This window comes from Ambystoma mexicanum, chromosome 12, assembly GCF_040938575.1.
Source record: "Ambystoma mexicanum isolate Mex_15411 chromosome 12, UKY_AmexF1_1, whole genome shotgun sequence".
Classification (NCBI taxonomy): domain Eukaryota; kingdom Metazoa; phylum Chordata; class Amphibia; order Caudata; family Ambystomatidae; genus Ambystoma; species Ambystoma mexicanum.
The window spans coordinates 964194513-964213802 of record NC_090936.1 but is presented as its reverse complement, the minus strand read 5'-3'; the positions used below and the strand labels follow the sequence as shown (position 1 = coordinate 964213802).

The window sequence follows — 19290 nt, the reverse complement described above, 5'->3', positions numbered from 1 at the left end:
AAGATTCCTTGGAGCCTTTAAGGCCCCCATAGGACCCAATGCCTTAGGCACGGTGGTCTGTACCTGATGTTTGAGGGTATGGGCCGTGACACCCTCATGAAATATTAACAGAAAGAAAAATGGTGCTGCCACAACACTTAATTTACAAAACAAATTATTATTATTTGTTTATTTGTATATAGTTCTAAAAGAACTTTTACAAAATGTAATCTCAACAATTCAACTACAAACAATACATACATAATAGAAATAGAATAAAATATAAACATCTTTCACAGTTACTCATAAATACTACAATGTGCACTTACAATTGACAACTTCAACAGAGCTTTCAATTTCTATATATGGCTTTAAGCATTTTCAAGGGGACTACAACTAAGTTAAGTCCTAGTACAAGTTATCTAATACCACTTATCATAAAACAACTTTCCTTAAAATAATAAATAGTGTACACATTAAAATTACATCTAAAATCTAACATTTAGCATAGCAGAGTGGGAGGTGGAAATCTTCCACTATTTTATTATATGTTATCATTTTTCCCTGAACACAACTTGTCAGGCAGCAGCCGCTCTCGAATGATACACCACAAGCGGTAAAGTGCGATATGCAAGCGTTAAGGCAATAAGTCCAAAAGGCTTCATCCTTGATAGAGTTATAACAAGATACCATCTGTCCTATAGTTTTCATATAATCAGTACACATAGTCAAACATTCCGTATATAAAGGTTTTGGCGTCTCAAGTATCCCCGAAAGTTTCTCCATAAACTGAAAATTCTGTCTTTAATGCGGGATACCCAAGGATGCTCCCACAGCAACAAACATAGGGAGCTGATTGGTTCTTAGCCTTAGCCGAAAGCTCTGTACCGATGGGTTTAGACATCGGTCTCAAATACCTCGGGGGTTTTAAATATTTGTGTACCACTTTAGAAACGTTACAATGGCTTCTAATAGTAGCCAAGTGGGTTTAATTATTAACCCAATCCCATTGTTTAACTTTATGCTTGAATATACGCTTCAGACATAAAAAACAAGTCCCTCGTGAGAAATCGGGACACCAACTGATAGCCTCATACGTCCTAGAGACCAAGGCGACATACTGGCATTTCCCACCAAACTGGGTGTTAGAACCTGTCCCCAACAAAGAGAGCAGTTGAGATTTAGGGAGCGTATGAATTTTAATATGGAGAATACCCCTTCGAATGAGCAGCTCGCTCTTGAGTGACACCAACCCCAACTCCAGTCGAATGTATTCCATGGGGGTGGATTTATGCAACCTCAAAATGGATTTCCAGAATGCTCCTTCTATTAATCCCAACACCTGGTGGTCTCTCATGGCCAAGGCCTCTAACTCGTAGAGAACCATGGGGCAGAAGCATTGCTTATAGAGGGTAAGAATTACCTCCATAGAAAACCCTATGGTATTTCTAGCAAAGTTACAGATTAGGTGGGTGTTTTGCATCTGTTTGGCCCTGTGGGGAAAGCACTAACACTTGTGTCTCCCCGCCCCCCTTAGCAAAAACAAGTAATTGGACTCAGACTAGCAGAAAGAACACACATACATCATATAAGATTAGAAAACAAATGGCTCGTTATAGACCCTTTATTTGTATAATATATATATATAGATACCAATAAACAAACATACACTTAGATATACAAGAATTCGAATATAAGTTACATCACAGTTAAACATGAGACAGAAGAAAACCTCATCTTGGCCACCAACAACACTGCTTAGTCCCTCAGCAGGTAGACAAAGAGATCACTGCATCCAACGGGGTCTGAAGCGGAACGTCCTCCCTTTCAGCGAGACTGCATCACACGGGGGTCCAGATTCCAACTAACCTTCTCCATAAAATGCTCTCTCCTTTATGGGCGCATTTCCCCACCCTTCTCAATTGCGTTCTGCTCTCGGCCAAAGAGCAGATCACAAGTCGAAGGGACAGAGGGTGGAAAAATCCAGTTAGAAGTGGAAAAACCCAGCGCCCCTCTCTCTCACATTCATTCCCAGACCACTTATCATGCACCTGCAGTGTGCTCTGACTCCCTTTCTGTGCTCATCCTTCAATGGACAATACAATAACTATTCCCCACAGTAAGTCCACTTGAATAATATTTATGTGACCTTGCTCTGTTTTCGCTGCTACTTGCTCATTCTGTGAGGCCCGCGGAGAACGCAGACTTTATTACTGTGATGGAAGATGAGTGTTCAAAAATGACTGAGCATCGGCGCCATGTTATTCTGGCTCGCATTTTTCACACAAGCATTACACTCCACCCCTTGAACACTCAACTACCATAACCCGAAGGTCGTTCAGAAGAAACCCAGAATCTACAAATCATTCTCCATATACTAGGAAGATATAAAGCACAACAACAAAAATAAATCACAACATCGCGCTCTGAAACACTTGTGTACGAGCACGATAGAAATAAAATATCAATATCAATACAACTATAGCAATGTCAAAAAGCCAAAGCAATGCAGAACGTAGTGCTTCAGGAATCCAGTATTCCCACCAATCTCCGTCTTGATCTTGTGTCACCTGTGCTACGAGATCTTTGATTTTTTTTAAAATTCTTTTTATTAGATTTTTTACAAACATGAACAACTCCAACATTTCAATTCCCCTCCCCCCCATGACGCCACTCCCTGATATTCCTTGTTCCGTTTTGGTTTGTTCTGTCAACAAGAGAACACTGTAAATCCAATAACCTGAGGCATTGCGGACGCCACCCAATCCTGTAAGCGTCCCTGAGAAAGGTCAGCATTTCCCCCCACTCACTTGCAAAGGTCTGCAGTGTATTGTTAATGGCGTATTTCGCCCATTCCATTGCGACTATTTCCCATATTTTGCGCAACCACTCCTGAAATGTCGGAATAGTCGAGCTTTTCCACTTCTGGGCAATCAGTGTCATTCCTGCTATTGTGAGCATCAACTGTGCTCTTTTTCTCTAGCTCTCGGCTCCCTTGCCGTTTCATTGCGTGTAAGGCCCAGTAGAGTCCATTCCGGGGTCTACTTTCCCCTGTTCCAAATACCTGCTCCTGTGCTTGTCGAATTTCCTCCCAAAACAGCTCTATTTTTGGGCATCTCCACCATATATGTTCCGCCGTGCCCTCCGCCCCACACCCTCTCCAGCAACCTCCCGATGTCCCTGGGTATATTCTGTGTAGACGGGCTGGGGTTTAGTGTCACCCGTAGATTATTTTATACCATGCTTCTTGTGTTGGAGAGGCTCTCGCTAGTTTGGGTATTTTCCTCCATAATTTCTCCCATTCCCTTTTCTCTATGTCCCTTCCTAGAATTCATTCCCATTTTCCCATGTAGGCCCAACTTTGCCTAGGGGTGGCCTCGTCTAATATCTTTATATAACTGTGAGATCAACCCTATGGAGCCATCATTGGACATTAGGAATTGTTCAAACATGGTTGATCCTCATGTGGCCACATCTTTGTTCACTGGGTGTAAAAGACAGTGGCGCAGTTGGAAGTACTGCAATCTCTCCCCCTCCCCAGTGCAAAATCCCTTTTACAGTCTGTGAAGGCGCTAATTTCTTTCCCGATAAACATGTCCCGCATCCTCCTGCACCCCCTATCCTGCCACTTTTTGAAAGCTCCCCTCTCCAATCCTGGTGTAAAGTCCCCGTTGTTGAATATTGGTGTGAAGGGGGATGGGAATTTGGTGATGCCTCTTAACTGTACTAGCCTGTCCCAATTGTCCGCCATGAGTTTGGTAATGGAGCTCTCATACATATGTTTCGGTCGGTGTTTTTTAGGGAGCCATAAGACCTCTCCTAAGTCGTGCTTTGTTACTGCCCTGTCCATTTTGACCCAGTGTTTCTCTTCCCCTTCGTGGAGCCACTATCTAATAACTATCACTTGGGATGCCTCGTAGTATTGTCGGAAGTTGTGGAGGGCTAAGCCCTCCTTCTCTCCTCGGGGCTGTAAGTTGTTGCCTACTCACCCTCGCCCTTTTTCCCTCCCATATAAATTAATTTGTTATGGCTCAGAGTTCCCTAAAGAAGCTCTACCGGACTGTCTGGGGGGATAGCTTGGAACAAGTAAAGCAGCCGTGGCAGTATAACCATTTTTATAGCTGCCAAGCTCCCGAACCAGGAGATGCAAAGATTTCGCCACCTATGGAGGTCCATCTTAATATCTCTCACAAGAGGAGGGTAGTTTGCCGCGTACCACCCTGGGAGTGCTGGTGTTATCTTCACTTCCAAGTAAACAATCCCCCCCGGACGCCATACAAATGGAGATGTTCTTTTGAGCTCTTCCTTCTCTTTCCCCAACCTTGGGTCCAACAGCTCAGATTTGCCCATGTTAATGCGTAACCCTGATGCCTCCCCAAATCCCTCAAGTAGTATTCTGCTAGCTTTACTTGATTCAGAGGGGTTGGTGAGGGTAAGCAGCATATCATTGGCGAAAGCCGCCACCTTGTGCTGCTTCCCTCCAAATGGAATTCCTTGAATTCCCTCTGTCTCTCGGATAGCTTGGAGTAGCGGTTCTAGTAAATTGCGTACAGTAATGGCGACAGGGGGCAGCCCTGTTTTGTACCCCTTTGTAATTGGAACAGTCAAGCTGCTACTCTGTTGACCACCACCCTTGCCTGTGGGCCCTCATAGTTAGCCTTAACCATTTGCAAATAGGCGCCGCCGAGTCCCATCCTTTCCATGACCCTAAAGAGAAACGACCACTCCACCCGGTCGAACGCTTTTTCGGCATCTAGTGAAAGAAGTGCCCGAGGGAGTGTCAGTTTTCTTCACTTTTTCCAGCAGATGCGCTACCCTCCTTATGTTATCTGCCGTTTGCCTGCCTTTGATAAATCCTGCCTGGTCCTGATGTATAAGGTCTGGGAGGAGCCCCTCTAGTCTATTAGCTAAGATTTTTGTGTAGATTTTAGTGTCAACATCATTGAGCGCTATTGGTCTATAGGACGATCTTTCCCGGGAGTTTTTAGCTGGTTTCAGAATCAGGGATATTTTAGCTTCTTTCATGGATGGGGCTATTTGGCCTCTATCTTTGAAGGTGTTAAAGAGGTGGGTTAATTGTGGTACCAATTGCCCGGCAAAGGTTTTGTAAAATGCAGCCGAGTAACCGTCGGGGCCTGGGGTTTTACCCGAGGGCAGTTTTCCGATGACCCCCCTTATCTCATCCTCCGTTATCTCTTGGTTTAAGTTATTCTGAGCTTCCCTACTTATTTCGGGTAGCTTTATCTTTTCCAGGAACTCCTCCTGGACTCAGGCTTGAGGATTCTGTGACGTATACAATGATTCATAGTATTTAGTCATGGTTTCTTGAATATCTTCTAATCGGATGACCCTTTCGCCTGCCTCTGTTTTCAGAGCCGTGATTGTGTTCCTCGACTCCACCCCCGAAGGAGATGCATCAGTAGGGCATCAGCCTTGTTGGCTTTGGCGTAATGTTTTTATCTTACGGATAGTAAGGCCCCCTCTGCTTTTTTGGTCCGTAGTAACCCCAATTGGCCTACCGCCCTTCTATATTCCCTTTGATTGTTTCTGTTGGGTGCTTCTGTTACTGTTTCCTTGCCCCCTCTACCTCTGCCTCCAGGGCTAGCAACTGTTTGTGTCTTTGTGCCTTGACTGCTATGATTTCCCCCTTCATTGTGGCTTTGAATGCGTCCCATCTCGTGTTTTCCTCCATTTCCCCACTTTTATTATTCTCAAAGAATTCTCTCATCTTTCCCTCCATCTCTTCCCTAATGACGGGATCCCTCATCAAGTGATTCAGATATTTCCAACCCCAAATCCCCCTCTTCTTGTTACGTAGTTCAAGTTGCATTGATATTATCTTGTGGTCCGCTATTCCCATGGGGCCTACCTCTATTTCCTTTACCCTACCCACCAGGTTCGCTGAGACCCAAACATAATCTATTCTTGACTGAGTGCCATGAACTTCCGAGAGGAAGGTATATCCCTCCTTGCTCCCTTTTGCTTCCCTCCATACGTCCCTTAGACCCATGCTGGACATTCTTTCCCTCAGTTCTGTTGAGGCCACTGCTCCCCCCCGCGTCTTTGTTCCCTGTTCTGTCTCTTGCTCTGTTCCAGGCAATGTTAAGGTCGCCCATTAAGATTATTTGGCCCTTTGAGTGCTTCTCTATTTTCCCCAGGATGTCCCGTAGGAAAGCTTCCTGCCCCGAGTTAGGTGCATAGATATTTACTATCGTATATGTTCCGTCTCCAATTTTGCCTCTCACTATTAAGTATCTGCCTCCTTTGTCCCTTGCTGCTTCTTCCACCCTGATGTTGGCCGTACTTCTGATCGCCAAGGCCACCCCTCCCGATTTCGATGCCCCTGATGCATGGAGTATTTGGTCAAATCCCCTTAACTTAAGTCGTTGCTGGTCTCTGTGGAGTAGGTGTGTCTCTTGTAGACACAGGAAGTCTGGTCTAGTTCTTTTCGTGAAGAGCTCGAGCTTCTTCCTCTTTAATGGGGAATTGAGACCCCTAACATTATGTGTAACCCATTTGAATGGTGAGTACTCGTGTTCTTCCGCTCTGTGTATCCCCCTGGCTCCTTTGTTTTCTCCGTTCTCTCGGATTCCCACCCTGGTTCTCCCTTTCCTCACCCGAGTCATTTGCTGAGTGGCATCTTCCTGACCCCCCTCCCCTACATTCCCTACCCCTTCCCCTCACCCTCCCCCTCCCCCCACCTTCTCCCTCTGAAGTCCTCTTCCGCAGGTCTTCCCGCCTTCCCCCCCTCCTCAGGCTTCCACGCCCTTTCCGATCCCATGATGTTTGCTCCTCACTCCTCCTCCCCTCGTTGTAAACCTTTCTGTCCACTACCCCTTATTTTATGTACTCACTCTGGGTTAATCCCCGTCTGTCTAAGCCCTTTGGTTCCTTCTCCCTTCCCTTCCAGACGGGTCCTCGTGGGGCAGGTCTTCTCCTTCTTCCTTCCCCCACAACTGTCTATTCCCACGGCCTGGATCTCGGTCCGTTCCCTGCTTCTTGTGATTTCCCTGGACTGACCATCCCTTGGTCCCGGTCCAGTTCGATGTGTAGGATGTCTGCCACTTCTTGCAGTGTGGTAATCTGCTTCTGCGAACCTGCCCACTCGAATAGTAGCCCGAAAGGAAATGTCCACTTGTACTTGAACCCTTGTTCTTGAAGTTTCGCCAATATTGGGCCCATCTGTCACCGTTTAAGTAAGGTGCTGCTGGCAAGGTCTTGATATAGCTCAATTCGTTGGCCCTTGTATGTAATCGGCTCTCTCTGTCTAGCCGCTCTGAGGACAGGCTTTTTTTGTGCGTACCTCGTGAATGCAGCCAGCATGTCTCTTGGTCTAGTGTTCTGGTTCCTATTGAGGCGGGTTATAACCCAAAGGGCACTGAGGGTGCAGTAAGCAGGGTGAAGCCCTAACAGACTAGTATTGTAACATGAAAGAGGAGGGCAACACACAACTGTATGTAGTTTGTATTTGTATTTTGTATTTATTGATTTATAAAGCGCTTTACACCAAAGCGCTGTACAAGTGAACAACTTAATACATAAAACATAAACGTAAACAATATAACAGTAGAAGCGAAGTTACAATATGAATCAGACAATAAAACAGCAAGAAGAGCAATTAACTGAAGGGAGATAGGGAGAATAGTGGAGTAGGACTAGGTGGGGTGGGGACAGGTGAGGGGTAGGAGGAGGGAAGGGGAAGGGAGAGAGTGGGGAGGTGGGGAAGGGGAGGGAAATGGTAAAGGGGAAAGAGAGGGAGGGAGGGGAGGCAGGAAGGGGAAGGAGTTTCAAGGAGGGGAGTGGAGAAGGAGAGATTTAAGGGAGGTGCGGAATGAGGAGAAGGTGGGGGAAGAGCGGATTGCAAGAGGTTAGTTAAAACTAGGCAGTGGGAAAATCCCATTTACACAAAACAAAAGCGCTACAGAGTAGTGACCAAGGAGATCCAGGGTTGGTTTTGAAGACAGCAGGATAGATGGGAAATAACTACCTGACCCTGTCCTATCCCTGTAAATAGGGAAAACTTTCCTTAGGGAGCGCTGATGTGTCGCTTACAAAAAAAGGGGACAGTAAAAGAAGTCAAAGAGAATCCATTTTTGAAGAACGATAACAACATAAAGGTTGTTGGACTTCTGTATGTCCTAGGTCACTGTTAAACCTCACAGAGGAATATAGGCAAAGAGGTATACAAGTAAAGATTACACTTTGGACTGAAAACACATATAAACGATGACAGGTCCGGACTGTCTATTGTAGGTACACAATACTTTACTATCCCATAGACAGACCGAGACTTCCCAGGGTGACTCTACAATTAAAATCTAAGAAGAAGGCTCAGAGCAATGTTGTTGTACTGCTGTGATTTAAGTTTTTTTGACAGCAAGTACTCCCTGGTGGGGATGAGCCAAATTTCAAATGAAGACAAACATGTAGCCCACGTGACCCTTCCAACAGAGTATTAAATGGTAGGATGGGGCGTGAGGCCACAGTAAAAGACATATAGCATTATGCATTTTAGCATCATACAACACTTGTTTCTATTTTAGGTAACTTGTCCCGATCACAGACGATATTCTAGTGATCTTTGACCATGCAAAGGTTTTTTCAGTATACATCAGCCCCCGAGACCGTTCCATCGCACTACAGTACCCAATACTCTGCGCTGTATTCAGTGACACACTAACGTTGGGTTCGGGCGCTGGGTTTTATATGCCCACCGTTAATTTTTGAAGGGACTTACATAGGTAATCTTACATTTTCCTGCCCCGTAAGTAGGCTTGTTGCCCTAGGCGCTTTTCCCATGCCCTCACCGAGTTCTTCGCAACACACGCGCCCTCGGCACGTCATTCATGATTTACTAATCGCTATTGATCTACGACGCCGGCTCTTTGTTTTCCCTTAGTCTGCAGCACCGCCCTGTCTCCCTCGTGGCAGCGGGCCATTGGCTGCTCGTCCGATTACGCACCAACAGGGGAGCGCCAAGACACATCCAATCAGGATGTTCCGCCGGTATGTTTACCCGCGGTTTCCACAGAAACGGTTTCACTCTCTCGCTGCCGGAGATGCCGTGCAGCTCTGCTCCGAATGAACGCGGAAGAAACCTGTTACTAGTAAGTCTTCGTACACACACTTCGTGCGCACTTAGACAAAAGGGGTACTCCATTACTTTTCCCGAGTATATGCACCCTTTTTGAAGCTTCGTTCATTCATAACAAGTTTGGGCATTTTTGATTGTCAAACGCACCGCGATAACCACACGGATATGCGTTTTCTTTGATACACAGGTTGGGCAACGTATGGACAGCCAGTTCTAACACTCATGGAGCACAGTGAGAGCCTCCTGTTTTTTCAACTATAGAAGACACTATTCATACATAGTGGGTGTCGGTGTCTCCATTTCTACCACTTAAGAAGACACACTACTTACCGCCCGAGGTAAGATTTCTGTCCTATGTTTTCATTAAATGAGATAGATGATTTGGATCTGTAACATACCCTTATAGATCCTATCATTTTTGTTCTAGGCACATAATTGTCCCTTGAATTAGCACACTTTGGTGCCAACCAGATATCTACAACTATGATGGATATTACTGCTCATCCAAGCACTGAATAAGCTAGTGGTAAGAACCAGGCTACACTTCTGTGAAGCTTTTTTCTTTGTTTTAATGTAGCATCCTCAGGGAGATTAATGAATCATTATTTTATTTCGAGGTCACTCCTTTACTCATCACACTCCATTTATTATTTGTAGATAGAGACCCCGGGACTACCACATGACACGTCCTGATGAAGGCCTGCCCACACAGCTGCATCTTACAGCTTTTCTCTAGTCCGAAACACTGTTGTGTCGACGATCATACCAGCTGAACAATGCACAGTTCAAGCATTGTTGTTTGTTTGTTTTTCTCAAAATGTCCATGAAACTATGTTTATATTCATTCTACTACTACACAATTGAAACAATTGACGAAATTTTGGCAGTGCTTCTGTTTATGTTGGTTACATTTAAATCCAGCTCTTTTGTTTACTGGATTATACAGATTTGTATTGTATTTTAAACCACCCCTGGGTGCTCTATCCCCACCATTCTTTGATAAATGTTATTAAATACATTCAGTTCAGCAATTCTATACTCATGACTGTGATATGTGTATATATGTAGGATTGGTGTGACCTCTCACCCTGAAGTTTCATTTTTGTTCACTAAAGTACGCCCCCCTGGGCTGTTCAGGGTTTTGCCAGGTGCCCTTATACTGAATCTAGTCCCTGCACGTTCCAAGCCAGGACCCCTACTCTAGATTTTGTAGTTCCGGCTTGGTATTCTGGTATACATACCTTATTGGCTTCTGTATGTCCCTATACATGCATCTTGTACCCGATTGGCTACTATGGATGCCTCTGAAATAAATATTTAATATTGCACACCTAACTTGACTTAGCCCTACCTGATCTGCGAGGAGCAACACCACAGGCACCAGAGACTATAAGTGGCCTTACTCACGGGCATTATACCCAGTTGGCCACTATGTACGCCTCTGAAATAAATATTTAATATTGCACACCTAATTTGACTTAGCCCTACCTGATCTGTGAGTAGCAACATCACGGGTACCACAGACTGCAAGGGGCTTCATCTTCTTTATCTCTTTCACAGACTTTAATTTGCAGATACCAGGTGGTTGGCGGCAGAAACTAGAGTGCCCTGATCCAACATTTGATCTGAAATAGATAGGTCCTGAGTGCCATACATTTTGTGGCCATTATGTCCTTGTTTTATTTCGTAACGTTTTGCCTGCCCTTGCCTGACCGGCAGTCCTGTCTCTGGGCTGCCTAGTGCTGGGACAAGCACTTCCGGCTCGGGTGCGCCCGATGCAATGTCAGTGACGAACACGTGATTCTTTCGCCGCGACGCTCTTTACTTATCTTCCGACTCAGCCACAGCTTCCCCTCATCTCCGGGGTATAGCTGTTGTTCCGAGTCGTGAAGCTCATGTAAGTAGATATTAGAACGCAACGTCCGCAAGGATGATTGATTCCCTTAACACTATGGGTGCGTGCGTGCCGGCATAGCATGGGCTTACTCCACCCACCCCACCCCACAAACTACAATATATAAAGTTCCTTAATGGGGTTGTAAAGTATCAGCTGCCGGCTGACAGTTACTTCCACTCTTCTACCTGTCCCCGGCTAAGTGACTAGATGGAGGGCAGGAGGGACCACAGACATTTTGAGTGATGATGCTGTGTTTTTCTCCACCCTCATAGCACATCACTCTGAACAGTGACTCCGACATGGACTACCATACCTGTCATTGATATTCTGCCTATTAGCATACTTTATACAGAACACACCTACTGCAGCCGGAAAGGTCAGTACACGGCGTGCAGTTTTTCCAAACCCTAATGTGTGGCCTCTTCTTTGTTTGTTTTTTGAGTGTGTGTGTTTTTAGTTTTTTAAAAACAGTAAACCACAATGCTCAATTACTTTTGATAATAAACATAACCATAGACTTCACTGTTTGGTTCCCGGATACAGTATCTCACGCTATCTGAATTCGAACTTTTATGTATCTCTAATGTGCACAATGGATTGTTTTGAGTTTCCTTGATCTGTAGAAGGAGACGCAGCTATTTGATCCACTGTCTCCTAGCATCAGAGCGCATGGCAGTGCTTGGGGAGTGACCATGGCTTATCGTTTTGTTTTCCCATAGGTTCTCCTCCTGAACCTCCCTGCATTGGCGCTATGAAACGGGGTAAAGTATAAACCCTGTGGCAGAAACACGGTGACTGAACATAGAGTATTACCATAGTATTCTTCCCCCTTGTTTTGGAAGACTGTCCTGATGAAAGTGGTTACACCCAAAATACACCACTGAAACCGGTAGACAGCGGCTGTTACATGGTGGAGAACTAAAATACAGTCTACCTTTACCATGAACAAACCTCCTATTGAGGCGGCCCACTCTGAACTCTGTCCAGCTCAATCTTGTCCGGAGTGGCCTCCCCCAGCAAATCTGCGTATATCTCCTGGATCGTCTCCTTCAGGTCTCTATCCTGCACCGCCTCCGGCAGAAACTTCAGCCTAATGTTGATTCGTCTAGACCTGTTTTCCAAATCTTCCATTCTGATTTCTAGATTCTGCGTTGCCGTATCCAATCTGTCAATTGCTTCGCTGTTCTCCATTGTGTCTTTGCTCACCTCCTGTAGGCCTTTTTCCACAAGATCAGTTCTCTCTCCCAGATGGCCTACCTCCTGCCTGATTTCGGTCAGCGCCTGATTTATGTCCGTTCTTATCAGTTGAAATTGATCTTGGAATGTCCTTGCCAGTGTGGTTTGCAGGGAGAGCATCTCCCCATGCAGGTCTTGGTGTGAAATTTGTGATGCCTAATTTGGTTCTTCGGGTTGGCCCTGTCCTGTAGCTCCTTCTTGTTGTCCCCTTCGCTCTTCAGTGGTATCTTTATTTGCCCACATCGTTATGAGAGGGCATGAAGGATCAGCCTGCAACAGCCCGCTTTTGTTTGATCTATTCTTGTTTTTGGTGGCCATGTTCAGGAGGCCCTATTAGCGGAGGGTTGGTTATTCGTGTTTGCTTCTGTGACGAGGCCTCTGTCTGCGTGCCTCCTTGGCCGGTTCTCCACACTCTTCAGGGTGATTCCCCTTGTCCTGTCTGTTAATCCGGTGTCCTTGACCCTTTCCGGCATAGCGGCTCTGTTCTGCTGCTAGTCTGTGCTTGTTAAGTGTGTACCCCTCCTATTGATGGATTCTTGTATTAGCAATAAGTGTCTCTGATTCTTCCAATCATTTTATACCAAGGCCCCTTTTGAGCCGACTGATTCTCTGCCCTGAATTGCTGTCCGTGGCATCAGAAGTGGAGGTAGGAGGCCTGCTCTTAGAGAAGGGGCCCGCTTCGCCTGCTCCAGCCTGTGCTCGACTTAACCTCGTGGCGTGTCCTCCCCAGCACGGCATAGGAGGGGGCCTCTTCCGTATTGCGACCTTTCTTTTTCGGGAGAGGGTGGCGCGACTGTACTTTGCAGCCAACGTTAGGGGGTCTGTTTTTCCCCGCTCTCGGTCTCTTTCCTTTGGGGGGTCCACCCCTGCCCGGGTCTCTAAATTTAGCGGGGTAGCCCTCCCGTTCGGCAGTCTTTGGGATGCGATCCCCAGGCGTCCCTCTTCCCCCGCTGCTCCCATATCTCACCTCGGATCCCTTGCCGTTGGCCGGCTCTTCGTGCTTATCCACCTACGAAAGCGTGCTCCCTCTTAATCACTGCTGCTGCTGCCAATGTTGCTCCAGAGCTTGCAGGAGGTTGGGGACTGCGGTGAGCACTCACCTCTCAGTCACAGGCTCCGTGCGTCCTTCTGCATCAAGGCATCAAGCCCCCAATGGGGTATGCCCCATTGTGTTGGAGCAGGCCGCGACTCTGTTAGGACTCCCGACCTCTGCCCCTCGTATTGTTGGCTTCCTGGGAGGTGTCGGGACGATCAGTCCTCCGGTCCGCGCCCACTGGAGACTCCTTCCTGAGACGCCATTCGTTACTTGTGCGCAGCCCTCACTCTTCCCGACCGAGCCCGCGCCTCTCCCGTCGTCTGCTTGATGGTTCCCTGGAGCTCGCTCACTGCTCCCGGGTATGTCTATTGGTTCGTTCTTTCTATAAGGCGTCCACTCCTCTACTTTTTTGCCTCTTTACGACTTGGGAGGGGTGGTGGAACCACATTCCAGGCTTGAGGGGCTTTGGAGCGCCGTCGACACACGTCTACCTGGTGTGGGTGGCCATCTTGGAATCCATCTTTGATGTTTTTAATGTGCTTTTCAATAGAGCGGGAATGGACACTCAGGTCAAAACAACACATTCCTTCCATCGTTTCACAACCCAGATTATGCTTTAAAAATAAGTAATCAACAGCTTCTCTATTCTGCAAAATAGCTTTTCTAAAATTTCTATTGTCTAATAATTCTGTCAAGGTTTGTGAAGTTTCATTCAGCCCTTTAACTACCAAACAGGCAAGTTCAATCATAGTTTTATAACCTCCAGCAGCTAAACCCCAAACCCCAACAATAGAAATAACTAACGCCAACACTTCAGCTTCAGAAAGCAAATTTACTTCACAATCCGGAGTCAAAGTAGTATATGAAGCGCCACGTATAGAACGTGTAATAGCAGTTTCAGTGGATACAACATTAAACCAAGCCGTGTCAAAGCACACGGGCCGCCTGAAATATTAGCAGGAATATAAGAATAAGTAAAATTACCACAAGAAAATAATGAACCAGGTGGAAGATTTACATGGTTCAGGTGGCTAGCTGTAACAATTGTAAAGTTACATATCATATTGTACAAAACATCAGTACACACTTTTATAGATCTAGTACATAATCGCTTCTCAAAATCAGTTTTCTTAACATCCTTATGAAGCTTCAATTGTTGACATTTTTTAATATAAGTAGGATCACACATCATGTGGTAGCAGACGTCAGCAGGATCAATATTATGTGTCAAAATACGGGTCATATTCCTCCATTTGTGAATAGTGTCATCACAAAACATACAGTACTCATAAACGGAGAATGAATTTTGGATATCTCAATGCTCCACCAAAGAATCATTGTGCAAAATACTGAATACATATGTTTTTCAAAATCAAAGTAGGCGTTGGAATTGCCACCAGACGAGTAGAAATGAAATCAGCAGAGCTGGGCACATCTGGTAAACAGAAATACTAAATGTTGAAATCTAGCTGGGCCAAAAAGACCCAAACATTTTCAGGTTGCCTGACCAATGCCAAATATCTGTGATGAGACAAAGAAGCTGTAATTCCAGGAGGAGGTAAAGGTAGGATTCTATTTCTTTTCTCACGCTGTTTCCTGAATGCAATACATAAGCTGCAACAGATGCATCCTCAGGCGAATTGCTGATGGGTGGAGCATCAGTTTTCTTCCAGATGCCCCCCTCCACTGGAGAATAGAAAACTCTGCCACATCCTCGGTCATGAACCCGGACCCTCCCCAATGGACTCCAACGTGCCACACACAGGCACTCAACACACTCAGGATCTAAAGCAAGATTTCAGAAAAAGGAAATATCAGTGGGGTACATCACTCACGTAAATAACATTTGTCAGCTGGGATATGCATCCATTTCTTTTTCCCAGGTTCCATCACCAACACTAATTGGTCATCCCCAGCTGCGAGTCCATCACCTGGCACGGGCGGACTAGTAGGTTTCCCAACCCATACCTTTGCACCAGGCACCATTGCATCTGATGAGCCAAATCCTTTATCTCCACAAATCATTAATGCCGTGGGAGGCTCACCCTTTTTTATTGTGAACATTTTAACAGACACTAATATTAATTGTGCAATTCTGTCCCCTTTATGAATAGGCAGTACATTTTCACAGCTGTTTAAAAGAATGACTTTAATGACGCCTTGATAATCACCGTCAACAACTCCACCCAATACCGGAATACCCTTTAGGGCTAGGCCAGATCTTGGAGCAATCAAACTAGTGCTGTACCGAATAGCATATTTAGAATTTGGCCGAATACCGAATAGTTTATCAACTATTCGGCCGAAGCCGACTATGAAACCGAATAGTTGCTTTATTTAATAAATCATGTCCCAAACTTTAAAAAAAAACTTATTAAAAAAACAAATCAATCACCATATTATATGCATTGTATACTTTTATTTTCCATCATTGTAATTAATGTAGCATCTTTATTTAAAGTATAAAAGCCAGAAAAAAGCAGAGTTAACCAAAATGAAGAGACCAAATGTACAGAAGAGTGTTGCATATTCAGTGCCAGTTAAAGTAGGAGACTTCACAAATGCAAAAGGACTGCCTGTGTGAATCGGATGCATTGCATTCCCTATCCAGTTGCAAAGTCAATGCGGTCTAGTTTTGAAACTTCTTTGCAGCACACATAGAAATGTATAAAATGGTTCATGGCGACTCATGCAGGACACAAGTCAAGAGGAAATCTGAAATGCGTGAACTCCATCTCACAACTATTCACCCCACCCAAACAAATGCTGCTCACTTTTCACTTATCCTAGCCACTCGTTCTCGGCAATACACAAACATATGCAGCTTATCATTCCTGATAAAATATCAGAAAATATTAAACTCAGGACTCAAGTCCTTAAAAACAGAAAAGGGGGGACTATGACGCAAGCAATAGGATGTGACATGACAAGAACTGAAAGTATCTATGCACATTTCTTTCAGTTTGTCTTTTCCAACTGAAAAAAGTGCACACTGCATATAAACATCTGCAAAAAGAAAAGATTTTCCTGTATTGTTGCAGGCTAAGTATAAAAGATGAGCCCCTTTTATGTCTAAGAATCTGTAACAAAACATGTCCTAAAGAGCAGATTACAATATAAGATATTTTTCAGCTGTGGGTTTGCAATTTGTCTGGTCTAATTCTATTCAGTTTTGCAAACTGAAGTCTATATTTGCCTTTCTGAGTTCATGTTGCATTATATTCAAACGAGAATATCAAAGTATTCGGCAAGAGCCGAATAGCAACAAACTATTTGGCCAGAGCCGAATAGCTTTTTTTTAGCCGGAATTCGGACGAATACTTGCTCGAAGCCGAAGTTCGGTACACCCCTAAATCAAACCCATATGTGCAGAAGGGATATGTACACCAATTCTAGTGTCAAGTACAGTATCAATCAAGTGCCTTTTGATTGTAGCCAAATGTCCTCCCTTGCATGTAAATCCACCCCTACAGATTCAGGAGTGGCGCGATTAAGGAGCTAAAGCACCAGGGGAAATTTCCCAATGCAACAGGGTTTCACAGGCACGATTTGGTTTCATTTGCAAGGCCGGTGTTAACATATGCATCAATGGAGTTTCACCGCTCGCAATGGTACGGTTATTTAAAATTTGAACAGCTTCAAAAATATGTTCCCGCCAACCTCGCGCAATTGTTGCTTCAATAAACCATTCATTCTCTTAATAAGACCAGATGCTTCCGGGTGATAAGGGACATGAAAAATCAATTCTATGCCCTTATCTTGGCAGTAATCAATGAGCATTTTGCGTTTAAAATGGGATCCATTATCACTCTGTATTTGTAATGGGACACCGTTTTACATGGCCATCTGGTCCAGTAATTTAATTGCGTTTTATTGGGTAGCCCTCTTGCATGGCAAAACCATTAGGTAGCCGGAATGTGTCTACAATAGTGCATGCATGTTGACAACCCTTACTCGTGGCCATAGTGCCGATATAATCAATTTGCCAAATCTGACCGGGCAACTTTCCTCGTTTCAATGTACCATGAATTATATGTGGAATAGATCGATGTTTCTGATGTTGGCATACAGGGCATTGCAAAATTACAGTTTTCACAATCTCCAATGGGATGCTAATTCCCCGATCTTGCGCCCACCTGATACTAGCCTTATCTCCGAGATGTCCACTTTTCTGGTGGGCCCATTTGGCAATCCCCTCCAAATCATCCTCCTCCGCCTTCGAGTACATAATTTCAATCTTTGCACGTTCATCTGCAACAGAATTGAACCATCGTTCTAATGAATCTGTCGTGCAATGTGCACCCATGTGGTACACAGTCACAGTAGTATGCATCAACATGTCAGCAATATCTTGCCATATCTCTTTTCCCCACACTTCTTTTGCATGAATTTTCCATGCATTCTTTTTCCAAGTTGGTAGGCAAACAATCAACCCATTAGCAACAGACCATGAATCAGTGTAAATATGACAGGTACCAGGAGATTCCTGTTTCAGTGCTTGATATATGGTATACAATTCTGCAAATTGGCTACTCCTCCCCTTACCTGAGATGGTAAGCACCTTTTTCATCTTGGGATTGTATGCAACTGCTTTCCAATATCGTTCAATTCCTACATATTTAGCTGCGCCATCAGTAAACCCAGCATGTTCCGCTTGTTCAATAGTGAATTCTCCATATGGGATCCCCCACATAACTGGAGATTTCGCCACAGTTCTCTCACCCACCGGTTTGAGATCTATTAGCTTGTTCATGCCGTTTTGCTACGCCACTTTTACCAGGTTTGGCCCGGTCTTGTATATACCATTTCCATTTAATAACACTACCTTCTTGAATATGCCTAATTTTGTGTGTTTTGGGGGAACTAAGTACCCACTGCATGATACGTATTTCTGATCAAATGATTATATCATGACCAACAGTCATCTGTTCAGTGCCTATCAGAGCCCAATAACAGGCTAACAATTGTTTTTCAAAAGGGGTATATCTATCACCTGCTTCAGGTAATTTCCTACTCCAAAACCCCAACGGTACTCGCTTTCTATCCTGTTTCTGGCATAGGCTCCAATTTGCATAGGAATCTTGAGTGGACACATTCAACTTCACCTCACCATTTCTCAATGGCCATACATCAAGCACTCTTTGAATGGTACTTTTTTTGCGAATTGAAATGACATCTCCTGTTCTTCACTCCCATAGAAACACACATTTTTTCCGTGTAATCTTGTAAAGGGGTGCTCAAATTTGCCCCAAATGTGGCATATGCTGCCTCCAGAATCAGAAAAAACCAATACATTGTTGTGTCTGCTTTTTGGTTTTTGGAGTCAGAAATTCAAGAATCTTTTGTTTAGCTTTTGGGACCATCTCTCGATGCCCATTGTGCTACTGTATTCCTACGAAAATGACAGTCTCTGCTGGACCCTGTGTTTTAGTATCATTTATTTCTCATCCTTCTTTGGGTAAATCACCCTAATGAGGTCCAAATCTAACCACACACTTTGCCCATCCTTACCTTGAATTAAAATGTCATCAATATAATGTACAATTTGCACATCAGGTTAACATGGAATTTTATCTAAATGCTCAGCCACCAACCGGTGACAAATCGTTGGACTATGCATATAGCCCATAGGCAGACAGTTAAAAGTATACTGACTCCCATTCCAAGAAAATGGAAATTGCTCCTGACATTCTGCCGTGATCGGTACTGTGAAGAAGGCGTTAGCCAAATCTAACACGGCGTACCAGGAATTTCTGTATATTTTCAACCAACCTCATCAGGTACTGCAGGCACCAATGGAGGAGTATATTTGTTCAATTCGCAATAATCAACTGTCATTCAGAAACTACCATCTGGTTTTTCAACAGGCCAGATGGATGGTTCAAAGCCGTAGTGAAAGAACACAATACACCAGCGTCAACATATCATTTAACTGTTTCCGAAATTTCTTTTTGCCCGCCGGGTACCCGATATAGTTTCAAAGATACTCATTTTTATTTTTCAACAGATCTTTTTATTTGATTTTGTCAATAAACAGGCATCTCAAGA

At 44.5% G+C, this 19290-nt stretch overlaps 1 long non-coding RNA gene across 3 annotated transcripts in view; it reads right to left on the bottom strand.

Moving 5' to 3' along the window:
- Positions 1–14060: 14060 nt before the first annotated feature.
- Positions 14061–19290, bottom strand: part of LOC138514137 (uncharacterized) — a 168619-nt gene continuing 163389 nt past the window's right edge. Inside the window, exons 2-3 of one of the 3 annotated variants that reach the window (XR_011281877.1) lie at positions 17379–17493; positions 14061–15027 (exon numbers count right to left, since the gene is read on the bottom strand). This is a non-coding gene — a long non-coding RNA (uncharacterized lncRNA). The remainder of the gene's footprint in view (positions 15028–17378; positions 17494–19290) is intronic. The other 2 variants (XR_011281878.1, XR_011281879.1) reach the window with 2 other exon arrangements.